General features: G+C 38.3%; 1 long non-coding RNA gene across 1 annotated transcript; it reads left to right on the forward strand.

Moving 5' to 3' along the window:
- The first annotated feature begins 207 nt into the window (after nucleotides 1–207).
- LOC149196434 (uncharacterized) lies at nucleotides 208–7019 on the forward strand. Its single transcript, XR_016254671.1, has 3 exons — nucleotides 208–507; nucleotides 6524–6565; nucleotides 6769–7019. It is a non-coding gene; the product is annotated as an uncharacterized LOC149196434 (long non-coding RNA).
- Nucleotides 7020–8929: the final 1910 nt, after the last annotated feature.

Here is an 8929-nt window from a genome sequence, read left to right on the forward strand (position 1 = left end):
ACGTGTGTATATCTATATATAATTCCAAGTGCCCAAAATCTAGACACATCACGAGTATCGTGTGCCCTAAAGCAGTCCTTACCCATTCTTCTTGATTCTGAATAATCCTGCGTGTCATCAACGAAAAGCCTGCTGATAAAGCAATCCATAGCCCTTTCTTTCTTCCAGAAAAATATAGACACATCAATACGACTCTCTGTCATCAGATAGTGCACCGCTGTTCTAGACACGTTACCTCCATGCAGACCCTCACAAGCAAATCAACAACGCCCATCACTTCTATATATACACACACAATGCCTTTGGTTTAACTCGTGATACGTCTGACTTCATTTTGCCATTGAAGACCGATAAATAATTACTGTGAAGCAGCAGCATTTTAATCAGAGATCCAGCAAGAAGAGGACTAGGAAAAATCATTTGCAGAACAAGAAGATAATCCAAGATGTCAAGCACACGCAGCCCTCAGTGTGGGTGCGGAGAAACTTGCGCTTGCGTCGACTGCAAGTATGGTGACACATTCTTTTACTTTACTGTTTGTTTCACAGTTCTTAGACTTAGGAAGGATTCCATTGTTTGTGGTTTCCATTTATGTATTGGCTTTTCTTTCAGTGTAATTTGCCGGATTTTATCGTTGCATTTGAATTCTTTTTAGAGGTTTAGAATTTTATTGTTGCTTTTGAATTCTTTTTAAAGGATCAGAATATTATTGTTGCTTTTGAATTTTCTTAACGGTTAAGACCGTTAAGTGTAAGAATCTGTTGCTTCTATAATCTTCACTTTGAGTGAAACTCGTTTAAATTGTTTTTACGGCCGAAATGGATTAAGCTCGTCGTCAACCGCAATCTTGAAACGCTGTAACCTGGATAAATCATGCCGTTTTTTCCACAAAGATTTAGGCAGGAATTTCCACAAGTTACTTTGTAACCTGGATTTTGGATTTTTAAAAATTACCGCATAAATCATGCCGGAATTTTCAGAGGTCTCAGGGAGCCAGTTTTCTAGTTGTTTGACTTCCTCGTTTTCAGAGGTCTCAGAGGTCGAACACTAAGATTTCAGAGGTCTCAGAGTCTAACACTAAGATTTCAGAGGTCGAACACTAAGATTTCAGAGGTCTCAGAGGTCTGACACTAAGATTTCAGAGGTCTCAGAAGTCTTCAGACTAAGAGGTCAGTTACTTCCTACGAAATGGTTCTTGAAGTCTGTTTCTTTCCCTAGTTTGAAGTGGTTCTCGGAAGTCGGTGTTTAGTCTTTAGAGGGTAAAACTAAGGTCAGTTATGTCCTGGGAGGTTAGTTTCCTAGTTTCCTCCTAAGACTAAGATTTCAGAGGTCTCGGAAGTCTAAGGCTAAGAGGTCAGTTACTTCCTAGGAAATGGTTTTTGGAAGTCTGTTTCTTTCCTAGAAGTCTAAGACCAAGAGGTCAGTTACTTCCTAGGAAATGGTTTTTGGAAGTCTGTTTCTTTCCTAGTTTGAAGTGGTTCTCGGAAGTCGGTTTCTAGATTTTAAAGGCTAAAACTAAGGTCAGTTACTTCCTAGGAAATGGTTTTTGGAAGTCTGTTTCTTTCCTAGTTTGAAGTGGTTCTCGGAAGTCGGTTTCTAGATTTTAAAGGCTGAAACTAAGGTCAGTTATGTCCTAGGAAGTTAGTTTCCTCTTTGGATAGGTAAATGTGGACGGTTTGGACAGGCTAGTCTATGTCGCGGGTTCAAATTCAGTTTGAGTCAGGTTCAATTTAAAAGGCGAGTTATATTCTATCCTAAAAAGTTGGGAGTAGTTCCTAGTTCTCTCCTTGGATGAGTCAATTTGGATAATGAGTTTCCCAGTTTAAAATTTGGAGAGATCAGTCTCCCTCCTTTTCAGAGTTACGAGTTTAAATTCAGATCCAGTCCAAAGGAACTCAGCTTCTTTTTAGGAAAGAGTCCGTTTCCCAGTTTCCTCCTTTAATAGGTAAAATTAATCTAATTAGGTCCAATCCAAAGAAATTCTTTCTGAAAGAAGTCAATTTCCCAATTTCCTCCTCCAATAAGCCAAATTAGTCTGATTAATTTGGATAGATCACTCTCCCTTTTTTTAAGGGTTCCTTCGATAGATTACTCTCCCTTCTTTTCTCTCCCTTCTTTTAAGGGATCATAGGATCAAATTCTTCCTTCTTTTAAGGTTCTCCCTTCTTTTAAGGGTTCGTAGGATCAAATTCTCACTTCTTTTAAGGGTTCCTTGAATCAAATTCAGGTCCAGTCTCTTTCCTTTTGGGAGGTCACCGCCTTTTTAAGAGTTTCAACGAATCGGATTCAAATTCGAGTCAGTTTCCCAATTTCCTCCTCTAATAGGTCAAATTAATCTAATTAGGTCCAGTCCAAAGAAATTCAGGTCCTTTTTAGGAAAGAAGTCAGTTTTTACCAGTTTCCTCCTCCAATAGGCAAAATTAACTTTTAATTTGGATAGATCACTCTACCTTTTTTAAGGGTTCCTAGGTTCGGTTCAAATTCAGGTCCAGTCTCTACTTTTCGGAGGTCACCTCCTTTTAAGATTTCAACAGATCGGATTCAAATTCTAGGTTCAGATTCAGGTTCCCTTCTAAAACCTGAAGGACAAGTCACTATTCCTTTTTTTAAGAGTAATACCTGAAAGACAGGTCACTCTTACCTCTTTCAATAGAGTTCCTTCTTTTAGGAGTACACAGATTCGAATTTAGGGCTGGTTCTAGGTTCAAATTCATGTTCAGCCTAAGACCGGAAGGACAGGTCACTATTCTTTTTTTAAGAGTAATACCTGAAAGACAGGTCACTATTCTTTTTTTTCCTCAGGTCACTATTCTTTCTTTAAGAGTAATACCTGAAAGACAGGTCACTCTTACTCTCTTTCAAGAGAGTTCCTTCTGTCTTTCACTCTTACTCTCTTTCAAGAGAGTTCCTTCTTTTAGGAGTTCACAGATTCGAATTTAGGGCTGGTTTCTTTTTTTTTCCAGGTCTAGTTTCCTTCCTTTTGGGAAGGTGAATTTTAAGAGTTTACAAATCAGATTCAAATTCTTTCTTCAGTCCAATAAAATGCTACTTCAAGAGTTCACAGATCAAATTCAAATTCAGGTTAAGTCCAAGAAAATGCCACTTGTTTCCTAGGAAGGAACTCAGTTTCCTAGTTTCCTCCTTAGAGTTCACAGATCAAATTCAAATTCAGGTTAAGTCCAAGAAAATGCCACTTGTTTCCTAGGAAGGAACTCAGTTTCCTAGTTTCCTCCTTGGATTTGGACAGGTGAGCCTCTCTTCTTAGGAGTTCACAGTTTCAAATTTAGGTTCAGTGAGCCTCTCTTCTTAGGAGTTCACAGTTTCAAATTTAGGTTCAGTCTCCTAATTAAAGTCACTTTAGTTCACACCCACACGTTTCCGGTGAGGAGGTCATGTTCATAGTCTCTTTCCTTCCTTCCTTAAAAGGCCTTCCTTTCCTTCCTTCCTCTTTTTAGGAAGAGTTTAGATTCACATGTTCGGATTGAAATTGAGGTTTAGGTTTCTAAATTCACAGTAAAAGGCCTTCCTTTCCTTCCTTCCTCTTTTAGGAAGAGTTTAGATTCACATGTTTTAGGTTTCCAAATTCACAGTTTCAAATTTAGGTTCAGTCTCCTAATTCACACTCACAGGTTTCCGCTGAGGAGGTCACGTTCATAGTCTCCTTTCCTTGCTTCCTTAAAAGGCAAAAGGCCTTACTTTCATCTTTTAGGAAGAGTTTATATTCACATGCTCGGATTCAAATTGAGGTTTCGGTGTCTAAATTCGCAGTTTCAAATTTAGGTTCAGTCTCCTAATTAAAGTCTTTTTGGTTCACACTCACAGGTTTCTTTTTAGTACATTTAGGTTTCCTGTGAGGAGGTCATGTTCATTAGTCTCTTTCTAGTTCACACTCACAATTTAAAGTCTTTCTAGTTCACACTCACAATTAAAGTCTCTTTAGTTCACACTCACACTCACAGGTTTCTGGTGAGGAGGTCACGTTCATAGTCTCTTTCCTTCCTTCCTTTAAAGGCCTTAATTGATGAGTTTACATTCACATGTTCGGATTCAAATTGAGGTTTAGGTTTCTGAATTCACAGTTTCAAATTTAGGTTCAGTCTCCTAATTAAAGTCTTTTTAGTTCACACTCACAGGTTTCAGGTGAGGAGGTCACAGTCCTTAGTCTCTTTCCTTCCTTCATTAGTCTCTTTCCTTCCTTAAAAGGCCTTCGTTTCCCCTTTTAGGAAGAGTTTAGATTCAAATGTTCGGATTCAAATGGAGGTTTAGGATCAAAATCAGAAAGGTAATCAGATCCATGAACCCTCTTTGCTATCAAGTAGGCTAGACTTTTGGATATCTCTATAGACTTTTGCAGGATAGTGCAATCGGATGCATGAACCCTCTTTGCTATCAAATAGACTCCTAAACTTTTGAAGTATATCTCTATAGACTTAGACTTTTGCAATCAGATCCATGAACTCTTTTTTCTATCAAATAGACCCCTATCCACCTCCGTAGGCTTTTCCAATCATATTGCTATCATATCTCTATACGGTTCAAACAGATACATGAACTCATGAACTCTTTGCTATACACTTTGCATTGCAATCAAATTCAGAAGGCTCCATCTTATCCAGCAGGGTCTCTTGTCCCACCTTACCAAATCCATAATTCACAGGTTCAAATTCAGGGTTCAGTCGCTTTCCTTTTAAGGAGCTCACGGGCACAGTCTTTTCTTTTAGGTCACAGTCACAGGTTTCCTTTGAGGTGGTCACGTTCACTGTCTCTTTCCTTTCTTCCCTTTTTAGGAGTTGAGATTCACGGGTTCAAATTCAAATTGATGCTCAGCTTCAAATTCCTAGAAGTCAAATCCAGAAAGGATAGAATCCAGAAAGGTAGTCTAGTTTATACGAAAAGTCAAATTCAGAAATGTAGTCTATCCAATTCTGAAGATAGTCTCATCTCCATACACTTTTTTTAATCATATCCATAAGGTAGCCTATCTACAGGAGATAGTGACATCAGTAGAGGTGGCACTAATAACGTCTACAGATGATAGTGTGCTTTAATGGTATTATGTATTATTGTATGTATCAACTCTGGATTATGGAAAGTTCATTTGGGTCCTGTATGTATTCACTTTAAGCCATGTGGATACTGTATGCATTCACTTTTTGTATTAGCTGGCGTTGGGCTCTGTGGATATGGGTACTGGCTTTGGGGTATGTGGATATGGGTAGTTCATTGTACTGGCTCAATCCGTGTGGATACCTTTAAGCCATGTGAATACTGTATGCATTCACTTTTTCTATTCGGAAGCTGGATTTGGGCTCTGTTGATCTGGGTAGTTCGTTGTATGTATCCACTATTTGGAGGTTGATAGTGTGCTTTGTGGACATGGGAAGTGTATATGAATGCATCCATTCTGCTTATTTGGAAGCTGGCTTTAGGCTTCAGTAGTTCATGTAGTATTGTAGGTCTAATTTGGAAGCTGGCTTTGGGCTTCGGTGCGGTAGTTCATGTAGCATTGTATTATCCACTCTTCCTGGAACATGTAGTATTGTATTTATCCACTCTTCCAAGTAGTTCGTGTAGTATTGGGCTTCGGTAGTTCATGTAGTATTGTATGTATCCACTCTTCCAATTTGAAAGCTGGCTTTGGGCTTTGTGGGTATATATATATATATCCACACTTCATTTTAGGAAGGGGAGTTTTGTTTTAGGAGATTTGTCGATCTTCGTTACTGGTTTCCATGTGCATTGTAAACTGGCTTTGGGTTTTTGTGTAAACCTGTATTCATCCCACTATTCCAATTTGGAAGTTGGATTCTGGCCAGCTGTGTGCATCTGTGTTAGTTCATGTGTAGTATTATTTATCCACTCTCTGCCATTGGAAGCTGGCTTTGGGTTTTGTGCCACTTTTCCGTTTTGGAAGCTGGCTTTGGGCTTTGTGTGAATTTCCTGTTTCAATTTTTCATTTTGGAAGCTGGCTGTGGGCTTGCTTTGTGGGTGTCTATGTATCCACTTTCCCGTTTGGGAAGTGGCTTTGGGTTTTGTAGGGAGTTTCCTATAAACAGATTCTCGCATTGTGAGTTTTCAATGTGCATCGAGGGTGTTCATGTATCCAGTGTCCATTTTGGAAACTGGCTTTGGGTTTTGTGCTGTGGGGATTTGTCTGTTCCAATCTACCTTTCGGGTTTCGATGCATTGTATGTGTCTCCATGTCTTTAGTGGTGGCAATGTACAAAACGAACCATCCAATTGCCGATGTATCATACCGATGCATATATGATCTAGTTACATGACCACGTATCAATCGTAAAATCCTGATCCAATTGCATATGAACCATTCAATCGTCGATGTATCATAACGATGTATATATCCTCCAATTACATGATCACTATCAATCGTAAAATCATGATCGAATTGCATATGTATGGTTGATTTTCATATATTGTTAAATAGATTAGTATTGTTGATTTTAAAATATATTGTTAAACAGATTACTAACGTGATGCATATAATTCTGACATGCCTATTTAGGTGTGGAGTTGTGAGTATTGCGCCTCCATCCGACCAAACAAGGTACATTTGAGCTCCCAGCAACAGAGGAAAATTTGGAGCGGCATTTGAAGTCTTTAATAAGATCAATAATATTAGGCATTTTAATATTTAAATTTATTTGGAGTGGCATTTAAAGTGTTTAATAAGATCAAATAAGATTAGACATTTTAATATTTAAATTTATGTATTTTCTTGAAACCTGATTTTGGATTTGGATTTTGCAGTGGGGGACATGCATATTGCAAGTGTGGAGAACACTGCAGCTGCAATCCGTGTAACTGTTCAAAGATTGACGAGACTGCTAGTGGGAAGTCCTTCTGTAAATGTGGAGAGAATTGTGCCTGCGAAACATGCACCTGTAGCAGAGCCGGAATATAGCCTAGTTGGTTGTTTTTCTCAGCCAGAACTTAGGATTCCATGACCACTACTAATAAGATGCAGCATCAATAGCAGTTGATGTTTATGTATGCAGTAAGTTTATGAGAGAGACAGTGGTTACTTTTTGGCTTTAGTAATTTGGTGCTTATGTATGTAGTAAGTTTATTTCCAAATACGGAGCCGGAAAGTATTCCATGACCACTAGTAATAAGATGCAGCATCAAATACAGATCCGGAATGTAACCAGTTGGTTGTTTTTCTCAGCTAGAACTTAGGATTCCATGACCACTAGTAATAAGATGCAGCATCAATAGCAGTTGATACTTGTTTTTCTCAGCTAGAACTTAGGATTCCATGACCACTAGTAATAAGATGCAGCATCAATAGCAGTTGATGCCTATGTATGCAGTAAGTTTATAAGAGAGAGTGGTTACTTTTTGGCTTTAGTAATTTGGTGCTTATGTATGTAGTAAGTTTGTATACAGTAAGTTTATAAGAGAGAGTGGTTACTTTTTGGCTTTAGTAATTTGGTGCTTATGTATGTAGTAAGTTTGTATACAGTAAGTTTATAAGAGTGACAGTGGTTACTTTTTGGTTTTAGTAATTTAGTTTATCTCCAAAGAGAGACAGTAAGTACGTTGTAGCTTTAATATTTCGGTTATGGACCTTCAAATTCTGATTGTAAGCATGTCATGTAATTGGATGTGATGGTGGAGATGCAAATTGCTTGTGAAGTAATGAAGTCTTTATCTTTGTGTGAAATGATAATGCTACTTTTTGTAGCTTTAATATTTCGGTTATGGACCTTCAAATTCTGATTGTAAGCATGTCATGTAATTGGATGTGATGATGGAGATGCAAATTGCTTGTGAAGTAATGAAGTCTTTATCTTTGTGTGAAATGATAATGCTACTTTTTGTAATCGCATAAAGTATCGTTGTGATATGATTACCACTGATATGATTACTACTCATTGCTGTACAAAACTAAAATAAAGTTCTCTTTTATGTCATATGATGATGCTTATTGATGTATTAAGTTGATCATGCTGGAAGTGATCTTCACCTTCTAACTCATAATTCAAAATTGTTCAAAATTATCCCACGTCTCTGTTGGAAATGATACTGAGAGGGGGGGTGAATCAGTATTATCAGATCAGATAAAACTTTTCAATTTCATACTCAGAAACATATACGCGACTTAAGTTAAGTGAACCCGCGTGTACACGCGACTGTGTCTAATGCAACTAGCGTATATCCAGAGATCTTATGATTCAGTTAATCTTATCTTCAGTAAATGCATCAGAACATTATTAAGCATATTAACAGTAAACAGGTGCAGTATAACAGAACAGATCATCACACAAATGCCACACACATGAACACCATGATATAAGGTGGAAACCCAATGTGGGTGAAAACCACCTGCTGCAATTTGTCTCTTTCTTCTTTAATGAGAACTTCTTTTACAATGTACTGGTGCAGTCCTTTACCAGCACGCAGGCTACAACCTGCAGAGCGCTACAACCCTCTTAGCTCTTGTACTAGCCGATCCATTTACTAGTACGTAGGTGCCTACCTACAGAATGCTTCTTTACTCGTTTTCCAGCTGCTAGTGGAAGGGAGCTACAACCCCCTGGCTCTTGTACTCGCTGATATGTTTACCAGTACGTAGGTGCCGGCCTACGATCTACCCGGGACCACGTTTCATACATTTTCATACTGGATCCATAAGACAATCATCATTGTAGTACAACCTGCATCATCAATCACACCCAATTCTGAATCACTGTAACCCTGTCAACAATAACCAGACAATCATAGCAACAACCAGATCCAGCTCCATATTCAAATATCATACTTCACATTGTATACGCTACTTGGATGACCCCAACCTGCGTGTATACGCTCTTTTACAAAAACTAACTCGCGTACAGATCTATAAATTCATCCTTAAAACTCTGCAGCTATATCAGCATCAAAACATACCCAGATCATAATAATAAAC

Source organism: Pinus tabuliformis, chromosome 2_2 (genome assembly GCF_031772625.1).
Source record: "Pinus tabuliformis cultivar Carrire ecotype Pingquan chromosome 2_2, CPIR1, whole genome shotgun sequence".
Taxonomy (NCBI): domain Eukaryota; kingdom Viridiplantae; phylum Streptophyta; class Pinopsida; order Pinales; family Pinaceae; genus Pinus; species Pinus tabuliformis.